Raw genomic sequence first — 13,483 nt, 5'->3', positions numbered from 1 at the left:
CAACAACAATAATTATAATACTCATACTTCTATATATTACAACAAACAAGATATCGATGTATTTAACATCTAGTAAACAATACGTAGCAATACTGGAAACAGAACACCGAATTATGTCCTTTGATAGCATTTGAAAAATAATATTTAACGATCATAGCATTAAAAGAAAGCCAATTAAGTTACGGATAGGCGAATACCTTAATTTGTAAGGATTATGCTAGTCAGTGATTATCTGAAATGTGACATGGTAACGTGTTACTCTCTCTTCCCCTCTCGCTCTCATTAATATGCTTTTCCGTGTTAACTTTACAGAGATATTATCTACTTCCTTAGGGAACTAAATATCAAAGAAAGGAAAAAAAACGTTATGTTTCTTATCTCTTAATCGTCGCAGGTTAATTTTAAGTTGAAAAAACAAGCTTATAAGTAAAATTCTCCATAACTTAAACAGTCAAATTCTCCCTTTAACATTTTTGTTTAAGATTTTAATCCATTTTTACGGTAATTTGATTCAATCTAAGATTCGAAAATGCTGGAAGGGAGGCTAGATTTCATAGAAAGCGATTATCATCATTTCTAGTATAGTCCCTTATTCAAAAGACACGGCGTGTGTTAGTCAGGATATTAACGATAGGACAGGTAAAGCTACATAAATATGGTTCGATGTCAAATGATGGATATAATATGTAAAAAAAACATGTTTCGGATTAAATTAAATTCGAAATTTTCTCATTATTATTTTGTTTGGCAAGATTTTATATAAATAAGTTTATTTTTGCTATCATTTCATCAATTGATGGTTTGACAAATAAAATCACCGTGGAGGGTATGAAAATAAGTTTTAAAAATCCATTGCTCCATTTTATATAGAAGTCGGGCTATTGTGCAATCACTTGTCAATATAAATTTAAAAGAAAAAAAGAGTTTTAACGATTATCAACAAGAACAGTTATAAATTAACTCATAGCGTGCACATCTTTAATGTCTGTGTAACGTTCTAGTTGAATTGGCGTTCATAATCAACGTTTAAATTGAAAATTATGCCAATAATGGAACTGAAAAATCAATCTATATCAAGTATGAAATTATGCATTTGATCAGACAATTAAGTTGAGGTGAAATTCTGTAAAAAAATAAATAAAAATAAAACATATTGTCCGAGTAAAGTCCCACTCGAATTCACGTGTACATGCTTAAAATACATCTCGTTTTACCAAAAGCCATTTTAATTTTATTAGATAAAAACATAGCTTGGAAATAAAACTAAACTGTTTTAATTTTTTTCTCTAAAGCCGGAAGTACACAGACAGCACTGTCAAAAGAAGATGAAGAGGTTGTTGCTTAATTTGTTTCTCTTTGTCTCTCTCCCACCTTCATATTAGATTATAATAGCGTTGGTAAGAGACAGTATCCGATCCGTCCCGCTATAGTAACATTTGACGCCCTCCGCGGAGAACAAGCTCGTCTGAATCAAGACAAGTATAGGGACAGAGTCAAGCAAAATGCAAGATTTTTCCTCAAAAATGGACGAAGGTAGAGCTAGCATCTCTTAGAAGTTAGTAAGTATATCATTTCATTCTTAATATCACATTGCACGTAGTAATTGGAAGTTAGTAAGTATATCATTTCATTCTCAATATCACATTGTTCTTAGTAATTGGAAGTTGGTAAGTATGTCATTTCATTCTCAATATCACATTGTACTTAGTAATTGGAAGTTAGTAAGAATATCATTTCATTCTCAATATCACATTGCACGTAGTAATTGGAAGTTAGTAAGTATATCATTCCATTCTCGATATCACATTGTATTTAGTAATTGGAAGTAAGTAAGTATATCACTTCATTCTCAATATCACATTGTATATTTAGTAATTGGAAGTTAGTAAGTATGTCATTTCATTCTGAGTATCACATTGTACTAAGTAATTGGAAGTTAGTAAGTATATCATTCCATTCTCGATATCACATTGTACTTAGTAATTGGAAGTTAGTAAGAATATCATTTCATTCTCAATATCACATTGTACTTAGTAATTGGAAGTTAGTAAGAATATCATTTCATTCTCAATATCACATTGTAGTTAGTAATTGGAAGACAGTAAGTATATCATTTCATTCTCATTATCACATTGTACTTAGTAATTGGAAGTTAGTAAGAATATCATTCCATTCTCAATGTCACATTGTACTTAGTAATTTGAAGATATTTGATTGTAGCTCTAATGACATATAGTTACTACATTACTAGACGTAATGACGCGATAGCAAACTCAACCAATTATCAAACTACTGCTAACAATTGGGTAGTTAATGGCTTTATTAGATGTTATAAAGATGGTCATTATAGTATTAATCACATGAATACAGTTTATCTCTTGTTTTTAATAGTTTTGCTAGTTTCTTAATATCATTTGAAAAGAATGTCCAGTTCATAAAGTGAAGTGAATAGAGTTATTATATTATAAATTCGCCAAACATGAGATTAAGATACGAAACAGTTGACAAAATGTGTCAAATTTGTATTTAAGTGGATTTTCTTAAGTAATAATTCCGAGTTTTAATGTTAATATTATTTATTTTTGCGCTTTTTTTTCTCCTTTCAGAAAAAAACCCCGGAAAATATCGGCCTTATTTATCAGTTCATTTCTTATTACTTGACGAAGCAAATGGACGAAAAATAAACAAGAACACATTTTAGGACAACAATGAACAATCTTTATTTGAAAAAAAGGAGGACTTTTACTGTAGAGGTCTTTCTTCGAAGGAAAAGACAGCCTCTCGAATCTGACGCGACGTTGTCAAGATGGAAATTACCTCCTAATCCCAACCCCGTCTTGGACACACAAAATAACTTAATGGGCGCCTCGGTGTGGTTCTCACCCAGTGTTCGTCGCCATAAAGAAATGGTTACTCGACCTCATCAGGCAGAAATTGTAATACAAAAGAAGATATGTAAAGCTTGCCAATATAAATATTCAAAATATGTCAACTTTGTTTTTAATGTTGTTATTTCATTTGCTATTTCCATCCATATTTATTGCCACAATTCAGAAGGAGCATTTGTCATCTATTCTCATGGAAGGGCGATATAAGTGAAATAGAAGATATATGCTAATATAAGAACATACGTACCGTACCGTCCGACATTATAATATCAAAGGAAGGCTTACAATGTAGTGTCACGTGATAATTAACATGTGACAGATCTTTCGGCTATAACCTCCCCCCCCCCCACTCTAGTGATTCATATATAACGTCTATACTTCAACCACCTGTTGCCCTTTATTGTTTTTCATTCGCAGAATCTATAGCATTCTAGTTTATTCCCTAAATGTGAGAATATGTAAATTAGTTAGATGACATAAGCATATCAGGACGTTAGCTCTTTGTGCTTCTTTACTTTGCTACCTCTGTGAGAAAGCAATGAGGAGAGGTACCCATCCGTAGCAGAGAGGTAGGCGCGCAGATGAGGCGCGCAGAGGAGGGTGCAGAGGAGGCGCACAGAGCTAGCAAATAACGTTACAAGGAGATAAAAATATGTTTAAATATCATACTTAGATATGCACATGTGTGATTATAGAGTATGTCCCCGCCCCCCCTTTTTACTCACCCCTATATACAGCTGAAGGGGTAACATGTTGTTTACATTCACTTCATGTAAGTGACACAACTGTGTCCCTTTGATGGCGGAAGGAACAGTCTTTGCGATTGCGTCAAAGGCACCAACTTTAATGGTTCATTCTTGCTTGGAGGAGATTGCTTGAGTCTATATAAGTGTTCGAGTAATAGATTGACTGGTAAATTTAGAAAGAAATTTAGATTGCTTGTAAACCTGAAGGAACTTCGTCCAATTATTCCTTTTCGTGATTTATAGTTTTTAAATTGTTCTCAAAATAAAAGGTTAGAATATGTAAAATACGTGACATAAGCAGGTAATACTCTATCTAATTTAATGCCAATTTCCCTCAATTACTATGTTCATATTATATTCACACCCTGGCATACTGAAATTCCCCTGTCGTGGTATTATGTTGTAACTATTTATGGAATTTATCATTGTTGCACTTTTATCAGCCCGTGTACTTCGTGGTAGTGTATAAGCTGTCCGTTAATAGAGGGAACTCTTCTCGAGGGTGTCTTCTAATAGAGGGCACAGTATAACAGCGAAGGTCCTATTGAGGGCGCTATTAAAATGGAGCATCAATGAAGAAGACCAAGGCTAGAAACCTGAATTTGACGACAAGTTATCTCCTGAAGGTGGTCGGATAACGCCTTAAAATAAAAGATTAAATATTTCAACGTCTTTTTAAGGGTGTGTGCATGGGAGGGGGTGGGGGCGCCCTGCTTGAGTCTCAAATAGATTTTCGTTTCTTAGTTGTAACTATTTTCAAAGCATTGAAAGCTTTCATGTTCATGTTTTTGTGTTTGTTGTATGAGGATGGGAAGGTATTGTTTTCATCTTTATTGACTTGATGTATATGAAACAATAACCCTAAATGGTTTCTCCTGTTCTGCAATGGTAGATGAGTCGATATGTTACTTCCACACACCCACCAGTAGCTTTTCTAAGGGAAACTGACAGATATCATTCATACCAAGGAACGCCAAACAGGAAATAAATCAAACTCGACCGAGAATGTCCTAAACGATAAATCCATGATTTTGTATAAACTGCATGTTCATGTGATTAACATTAACTTGTATGTGGCTGATGGGAACAGAGGATATATGTTATTATTGTAGACTGGCATTTGTGTAATGGTTTTTAACGGTATCAGTTTACAAAATCAATCCACTTTAGAGCCATTTGTTGGCGAGCATACAAGACGCCAAATACTTATAACAAACATTATGTAAAAAGCGTTGTATGTTCAGTGTTGTGAACATTTCACTTTATAACCGCAACGTAAATGTTTACATCGGTCACATACCAGTGGCATTATGGATATATCCATATGGGCATGGACATGTTTCACGAACAATATCAGTCACGGTGAATATTTTGGCGTGCCATAGCTATCAAGGTATCACAGCGTTTCTGATAAAAGTGGAATTTTAATTTCATGGGTTGTGATTGAGATGTTGTTCTATATTTAAATTGGTTTCGCTTGTAAGATATTAAGTACTTCTCGTTACCACATTGTACGTAATTAATTGGTAAAAGAATTAATTGAATATTCATGCATTTGTTTAAAGTTGATTAAAATAACTTCTTCGTAACTAATATGTTGTGTTTCCCCTTTAGAGAAGAAGAAAAAAAATAACAGTAAGTAAATTAGCAAGGTTAAATAGGAAATCTGTCAAATAGAAATGTCAGACGTGTTTAAAGGCACACGATTCTTTTACCCTTTTCTGAAATTCATTGTTCCCTTCACCGTACGCTGGATATGATATGTCGGTTACGTAATAGTGGCTTTGTAATGTGAAACCAGTTACGAATGTGATATATTGCTCTCAGTACTTGAGAGAAAACTACAATTATTACAGAATTAAGCATTTATAGGAAAACATTATTTATCTACAATCTTGCTTTACATTAGACTAAACTTCACCATCCATGAAGATCGTTCATAACTTTGAAGGAAACGCCCCCCCCCACCCTCTTAACAAAAGATCGCCTGTGTTTTTATTTGAACATTCTGCATCTTACTGTGTGATGAACATAACATGATATTTACGTATTTAATATAACCATTTACTAATATCGTCCCCATATTATAGTATTAAGATTGAACTTCCCAAAACGACCCAATGCGTATGTAGCCATTGAATAGGACTTATACGGCGGTACGCAATGTTTACCCAAGACAAACTAATTTAGTTATAAATGTGTCATGTTATTTTGGTAGAGGCTACAAAACTTTTTAATCTTATTATTAAGAAAATGCACCTTGTGTTTGATAAATAAACAATAAACAACCATTTTATTAAAATGAAGTATAAGACGTCTTTTATATACTTTATTTGTCATTGTTTTGACTTTGAAGAAAAATGAACGAAGAGAACTATGCACTGGTATCTTCCATTTTGGGCCTTCCACCCCTCCCCCTTCCCCCTCCCTCCCCCTTCCTCCTCCCCATCCCCTAAACCATTATAACAACAACAAAAATCTGAGTTGCATGTCAATGACACCACGTTTAAATTTAAAAAACACGACATCTGTAGAGTCGACAAGTTACGGTAAAATGATATATTGGAGACAATTATCAAATTCTACAAAATTGAATCGACACTTCGATTAATCTTCGTCAAGATGTGACGTTAGCCTAACTCGCCAACCGTGGACTTAAAACTGTTCAAAATTGTCTCGATCATGTCGCATTATACTAACACGTGACCAAGTCTACAACTCGCCTGTCCCGTCTGATCCATCGTGGTTCATGATGGCATCACGTGACATGTTAACAATTTTGTAATTTCTTTCAAGGACAAAACGATCTTGAATGTCATCCAATTGGAAGCTCTGAGGTTTATATGAAGTTCAAGGAACACGCGTTTTGGCTGAGTTATTAAATTTTATAAAACAATGGATAAATAATTAACAGTTTAGGTCTTCACTGAGGAATCGAAGTTGTTATCATCAAATTTGACAATCAAATATAGAGCAGTCGAGCAATTTAGCATATTTTGAAGGTGACTATCGTGAAAAACGAGAATTATAGTTATAGAATCTTTACCAACATGCAAAGGTTTCTTTATTCTTGGACTATCACACATTGCGACTAGAATTCTTGCTAAAGCTATCCCTTTATCCAACTTCCAAGTAGACACGTTTATGGAGAGCTGATTATATCTGGAGACAGCGTTACTGTTCCATTTCTCCCTGCTTATATATACGTTATCAGTGAAATATGTTCAGTCTTTACAGACGAACACCTCATTCCTAATATAAAGGTTGAGAGCTCCTAAAAATAAATATGTCCCTTTAGCCTACATTCTAAAGAGCGGAACCTATTTTCTGCATTTCTAATTCTGTTATTCTAGAAACAAGGAGAAACAAAAATGATTTCTTTCCCAGCTCTCTTTACCACCGAAGTTACTCTCTCATCTCCCTCTCCATCTGTTGCCTCTCTCTCTTCCATTGATCCTCCATGATTTGACTCCGCGCTATTCTCTGATTAAACTATAGATAATCATCGTTCCGGCTGGAGAGTTCCATTTATATTAGCCTATATTCCAAACCTATAAATACAGGACGAGACGAACATGAAACAATGAACTTAATGAGTTATGATGATTACATCTCCAGTGGCTTCAAGATTCAACAGACCGAAGGCAAAACGCAAAAGGCATGTTATAAGTATTTACGAAAACTGTTACACAGTGTAATTTATGTAAATATCTCTATATGGACAAGTGTTGGTACATGTGGTATAGGAGTCCACACCGTTGCCCTCCACCCACCCGGGCAGCCCCCTTGAACCCCCCCCCCCCCCCATCCGATCTCAGTCATAAACTATCTATACGCTATAGTATTCGTTATGCGTCCTCAGGTTTATTCCTCGAAGACTTCGACAAATAGACAAAGTTGTTTTGATATCTGTTTGCTAAGTAAAGGGCAATTTCAATGACGTATCACACGTAGGAAGCTGAACGAGATATACCTCTGTACTGATTCTAGAGATTGGCTATTTTCAAATACCATGATTTGTATTCGTTTTTTACTTTTAACAGGTACAATGACGTAACGATCACATGATCACATAACTGATGGAAAAAGGTTGTGTATAGGAGAAAGTTTCATAACGATTGTCCTAAATGTTTAGTTCAACAGTGTAGGATTTGAGTTTTCTATGTTAAAGGATGACTCTATATAGGTAGAATATTAGTCTTGATGTGTGATGTTCCGAGAATATTAGAAAACATTAAATGATAGTAATGTTTATATGGCTTTTCTGGTTAATGTAAATTCTTCATCTAAAACAAGTCCTTTACTAACTTCATATAAACAAATTAACACCCACGGATGATATCCAACGCCATTTGTCCTTGACAAGTTTACCATACTTTGTAAACATGTAGTCTGGGGTATTGAAAGATTGTATTAACAGTCTATAAAACATATGTGTTTGTAGGTGTTTTAGATCCTCCTGCAAGCAGGAACTCGCGAAGAAGCCTCATTGGCTTATCAAAGCCGCAGGCTGATCGAAGTCAGTCTCTTACATTCATATTTAACGTCCATGATTATGAATTGTCAATTGTCAACAACTCTGTAACTGGACGACATACTTGGAGTGACTCGAACTGTGGACCTTATGATTGGAAGGCACCGGCGTTAACCACTGAGCTAAAACTCCTTAATATCGAAATTAATGTTCTGTCAAACTTCAGTGATTCAGTGATTTATAGAACTATCTATTCCCCCCTCGAAACTAAGAATAATTAACCTGCCCAACGAAAAACCTGCAGACAATAACACGATATAAGCAATACTGTAAAGTGATGTGCTTAGCCAACAACTTTTAGAACTATCTGATCTTATAGATTAAAACGACTGAAAAGACAAATCTACTGGATCATTATATTACAGCGTTTTACGAGTATTGTGTTGATCCTCATCAAGAACTGTGAAAACGTGTATACGTTTCCACCAAAGTATCATGCAAATTCATGCGAGCAATGAAATAACTAGGATAGCACTTAGTGCATACGGCACCTCGTGGTACCACCTTCGAAGTTTATTATTAACTTATGACGTGTGACAAAACTAGTTAGGCTACATGGAATTTGTCAAGTTGTTTAGAGGAAGTGTCACCGCATGTTTGTATATAAAACCATTCACTGGTGTATGATGTACGATGACATTTATTATACAGTGAGCGATGGGCACTGTTTATTGGAAGATCGCCATCTTGAGTACGACTCTGGGAACGGTGACATATCTTACACAAATGTGACATATCTTACACAAATGTGATACACTTACACAAATGTGACATACTTACACAAATGTGACAACTTACACAAATGTGACTTACTTACACAAACGTGACGTACTTACACAAATGTGACATACTTACTCAAGTGTGACACATCTTACACAAATGTGACACATCTTACACAAATGTGACATATTTTACACAAATGTGAAGTCAAAATTACAAATAAGTACCGGTAATGGAATGGAATATAGGTTGTATTAAAATTTCGCGTGACTAAACTTAACTATGAATATTCATTTCCATGTAAATATTTATTTACATGAACCCACCTTGTTATGACAATTAGGCATAAATGTATAGGCCTATCTAAAAGAAAATTCCATGAACAAAAGCCACGTATATCCTTAACAAAACGCTTCCTTTTAATAATTGTGAGTGTTAATATGGATACTTGGGTGTGTATATGGATTAACCACACACATAGACAGACCTAACCACATTCTACACCCCCTCCCCCCCTCTCGCCCCCCCCCTAAATAAGTAAGTTTTAAAGTACCACGCAGAAGTGTGTTGTAAATCTTTCTTTCGTTATATAATTGGACATCTAGGTTTTTCACGGTTCTGAACAAGTTACAAATCACTTGAGATTTCATTTCTGACATAGAGCTACAATTCATCTGAATTCGCCTTTAGCAGTATAAGATATTGTTCTCTGCTTTACGTTTTCAGTGTTAAAGTTATCACCAACTCAAACACTAAGCGCTGAAATCCCCAACGTCCGTAAACTTCCACTTGATTTTTTGTAGTATTTGTCATTTTTCTATCAAATTTGTTTGTTTTGGTTTTTGTGACAGGAGAAATAGAAAAATACATCTCATAACATGGGCAAGCCTCGAGGAAACATATTTTCTCATTTACGATATCATTCTGTTTATATCATATCATTCTCCAAGTTGAGCTAAGGATTGATGTCCAATCAGAGAGCCCTTGAAGTTGCACACAAACTCGCAAAAAATTAGAAATACATTCTATGTGAAAATATTTGGAAAAGTGGAAATAGTCGGTGCCGTAGTTGTAGAAGATTTCTTAAATTTCATGAAACTATAATGACATGTATATACCCTACGCCCCCCCTTCCCTACGCCCCCCCTTCCCTCATCCTCTTCCGTCCCGGGCCCCGTGCAAGTATATGTTATTAACTCATCATCGCGCAAAATATAACCAGAAATCTAAGTAACTTAGTGATTCCTTGTCAAATTTTACTCTTTTTGACATTTCAGACTTTGACCTCTGCGCAAAACAATAGGAACGGTCTTTGTACACAATATACCACGTTTGAAGTAAAACGAAGGTTTCTTTTTTTCGAAATAGAGTGATGAATAGATGATAGGTTTCCTGATTTTGACCTCTCTTGACCTCTCTTGACCTCAAGTGACATTTGACTGTTTTGACTGTTTAGTCCCAAGTATTTACAATATGATAAACCTTTCGGTAAGAAATGACAATCAACCTTTTCTTTCACATACTCCACCTAATTCAATTCTCCAAGTTGGGTTATTTAAGTAAAGGTGAAGGAACTGTTCATACTGTCAATCAGAGTGCTTTAAAGCATGATATTGGAGGACAGTATAGACTGTTATTAGCATTAGAATCAGATAAAGGTTAGGAACTGTTTATACTGTCAGTACGAGTACTTTGAAGCATAGTATGAGAGGACAATATAGAGTGGTTTTAGCATTAGAATCAGATAAAGGTTAGGAACTGTTCATACTGTCAGTACGAGTGCTTTCAAGCATGGCATAGGAGGACAGTATAGAGTGATATTAGCATGAGGAAATTGACCCAACTGACCGACTCAATCCCACCTTCAAATGCATAGTTAGTAATACCCATGCACATGCACAGACACACATATTATCACAGTAAAATAAATTTAAAGTTGTACCGGTTGGCTAATCCATTTCCTTGAATAACAGAACGCATCCCCTTCGGGTGTGTTCTTAAAATATCCACATCATTTCCTAAATGGATATTTGCGAGCGATGCTGCATTAGAATATTGAGTGACAGATTATACCAACGAAAAAAAAACCCAGGTTGACGTATATAACTGTTTAAATACGGGGATGCTACGGAGGTAAATGCAACTACGCCCTCTGTATCTGCCATCAGAACATACCGTTACCAAGGGTGATGACGAATGACAGCTGCATGTTATGTGAAGTGAGATGAAGAGTGGGTTAAGAAGTTAAAGAAGATTGACACAAGCCATACAAGAGATACGAAAAAGAAGAAATGATAAAGAATGAAGAAATATATTAATGTAAATTACCCCCCCCCCCCATTCCTAAAAAAATCGCGTGTAAAGTACAACAATTACACACGCAATTACACGGCTTAGATCCTTTATCATTTGTAGCTTTATAGGAGCGGTCCGAAAACTTTTCGGCCCACGAGACACGGGAGCTCTCATGATGTACCCTCTCCCCTATACCCCACCCATCAGAACCGATACTCAGAACTCATGACAGCTCTAGCCTGGACTTCGGCACGTTCCAAAAATTGTCGATAATTTTTTTTTGACCGTCGCTTTACCACATGAAAACAAGAGCGCTCACTTGTTGTACTTGTCCATGTTAAGTGAAAAAAAACTTGGAAATATGCCCCCCCCCACAAACCCCCCACATATATGCTACATACAAACTAAAAAATATACACTTTTATATGTACATATTTTTAGTGATACGAAAACGTGAGATAATCCGGAACCGAGCACACTCTCTCTTGCTTTCTGCTTAATTTATGCATTTTTCAATTTGTTCACTGGGTTATTATCTATTATACAACACCGAATTATATTCCGGCCATTTGATTGGCCAATTGCTCGCCGATTGCATGCAAAATCCGCTCTATTGCACTCTATGAAATAGAACAATGGGTTATACTTTTTTGATAGCACTTTTTAGCGTTTCAATGGTAAGAGAGCAGAGAAACCTGTCTGTTCAAAACAATATGTTGCATGAGTGCATTTTACATCCAATTATATCCAAATTTGAAGGTGTTGTATGAAACAAATAATGAATGGTTTCCATTCGTGCAATAGTGCAAATATTTCATGAGTTGAAAGATGTAATTTGTTCCATTCAACTCGGTTGCGCCTTAACCATTCATTATTTGTATAATATTCTGACTGTCGCCAGCATTTTCAAACAATATAACCCTCAAAATGATCATTTCAGAAAACAAAAGTAAGTTGTGTTATTATACTCTAAGTTGATTGCCTATATTTACATAACACGACATCGAGGTAAAATACATTACATAGCGCCTAATATCGATAGTCAAGCAATGTTCAGTGGCTCGTAGAGTCAAGAACAAAAAGTAATTATATCATTTATGTAGGCCCAAAATACATAAACACATCTATAGGTTATAAATGATACCCTGCGGCAAACGCTAACTCAGTATGTTGCAGAAGAGGTACTTATGCGAAGAAACCTTATTTTTAATTTATTAATTCTTTTATCTATGCTACTAGGTGAAAACAATGCCTATTATTAAAACAATAAAGGCTATTCTTGTTATTAATTCAAGCATACTTCAAACTCAATTTGTAACCTGTAATGACGTCATTACTTGTATTCATGCGTATTTGAAAACACCTTTTGCTATACGTCGGGAAATAAAACAATCAAGTTAATACTTCACGATAACAGCCTCAGATATCAGCAAGTTCGGTGTTCTGAAGGTTTGGTAAAATCCAAGAAATATATAAGAACTAAAAAGGGAAACTGTTGCTTCGATACGTTATTGTTAATAAAACTCGGTTTAGGTATAAATTTATGATTCAAATAGAAAAATTCGGTCGCGTTTGCCTCAAGTTCTCTTGCTCGCTAAACTTACAATTTATATCTAAAAAAAAAACAAGGCGGCAGCGGTATTATCCGGAAAAACATTCTTATCATGAACCGTCAGCCTTCCTCCGACCCCTCCCCTTGTAGCGCTGTACCGCCCCCTCTCTCTCTCACTTAGCCCACCTTTAAAATAATATTTCTATGGGATAAATAGGCATCGTATGGACTTATAAAGGTAGCATGTTTGACTAGAAAAATCCAACCAACAGTGAATAGCTCACATACACACGATATACATAAATCGAATCCATAAATACTTGGTCAAATGCATAAAAAATACAATCGTGTCGATCTGAAAAGTTCGCTTGGATTATTCATAAAGTCGTTAAGCAAAATATCAAAATGTCAAAAGAGAGACAACGATTCGAGGATAATTAAGCGATACCCCCGACTTTTCGATAGTTAAATATTATTTCAGAATTTTAATTGGAAACTGAAATAAATTATAGTCAGAGTACGACGTCAATGAGATGTTTATCTCGCAAATTCTCGAGAATAAAATTTTGAATATTTCCAAAAAGTATCGTCATTGGAAAGGATGAAACATGAGGGAAAGAAAAACAAAAAAATGGAAAAAAAAATGAGAGTAACCGATCACTGTTAGGAGGTTATTTTAAAGAATTGAGAGTAACCGATCACTATTCCGTTATTCTAACAGCAATGAAAGTAACCGAACACTATATTC

General features: G+C 35.2%; 1 protein-coding gene across 6 annotated transcripts in view; it reads left to right on the top strand.

The window, feature by feature from the left end:
* The window catches only part of LOC139984177 (uncharacterized), a 79,710-nt gene extending 73,770 nt beyond the window's left edge, over positions 1-5,940 (top strand). For 5 of the 6 annotated variants that reach the window (XR_011798963.1, XR_011798964.1, XR_011798965.1 and 2 more), the window contains 2 exons: positions 1,383-1,559; positions 2,607-5,940. The gene's annotated coding sequence lies outside the window, so the exon portion shown is untranslated. Of the gene's footprint in view, positions 1-1,382; positions 1,560-2,606 lie in introns of those variants that run through there. The other variant, XM_071997953.1, reaches the window with a different exon arrangement.
* The last annotated feature ends 7,543 nt before the right edge of the window (positions 5,941-13,483 follow it).

The sequence above is a fragment of the Apostichopus japonicus genome, chromosome 17, assembly GCF_037975245.1.
Source record: "Apostichopus japonicus isolate 1M-3 chromosome 17, ASM3797524v1, whole genome shotgun sequence".
In the NCBI taxonomy this organism is placed as follows: Eukaryota; Metazoa; Echinodermata; class Holothuroidea; order Aspidochirotida; family Stichopodidae; genus Apostichopus; species Apostichopus japonicus.
The sequence above is the reverse complement of the archived record's forward strand: the minus strand, read 5'-3'. Positions and strand labels throughout refer to the sequence as shown.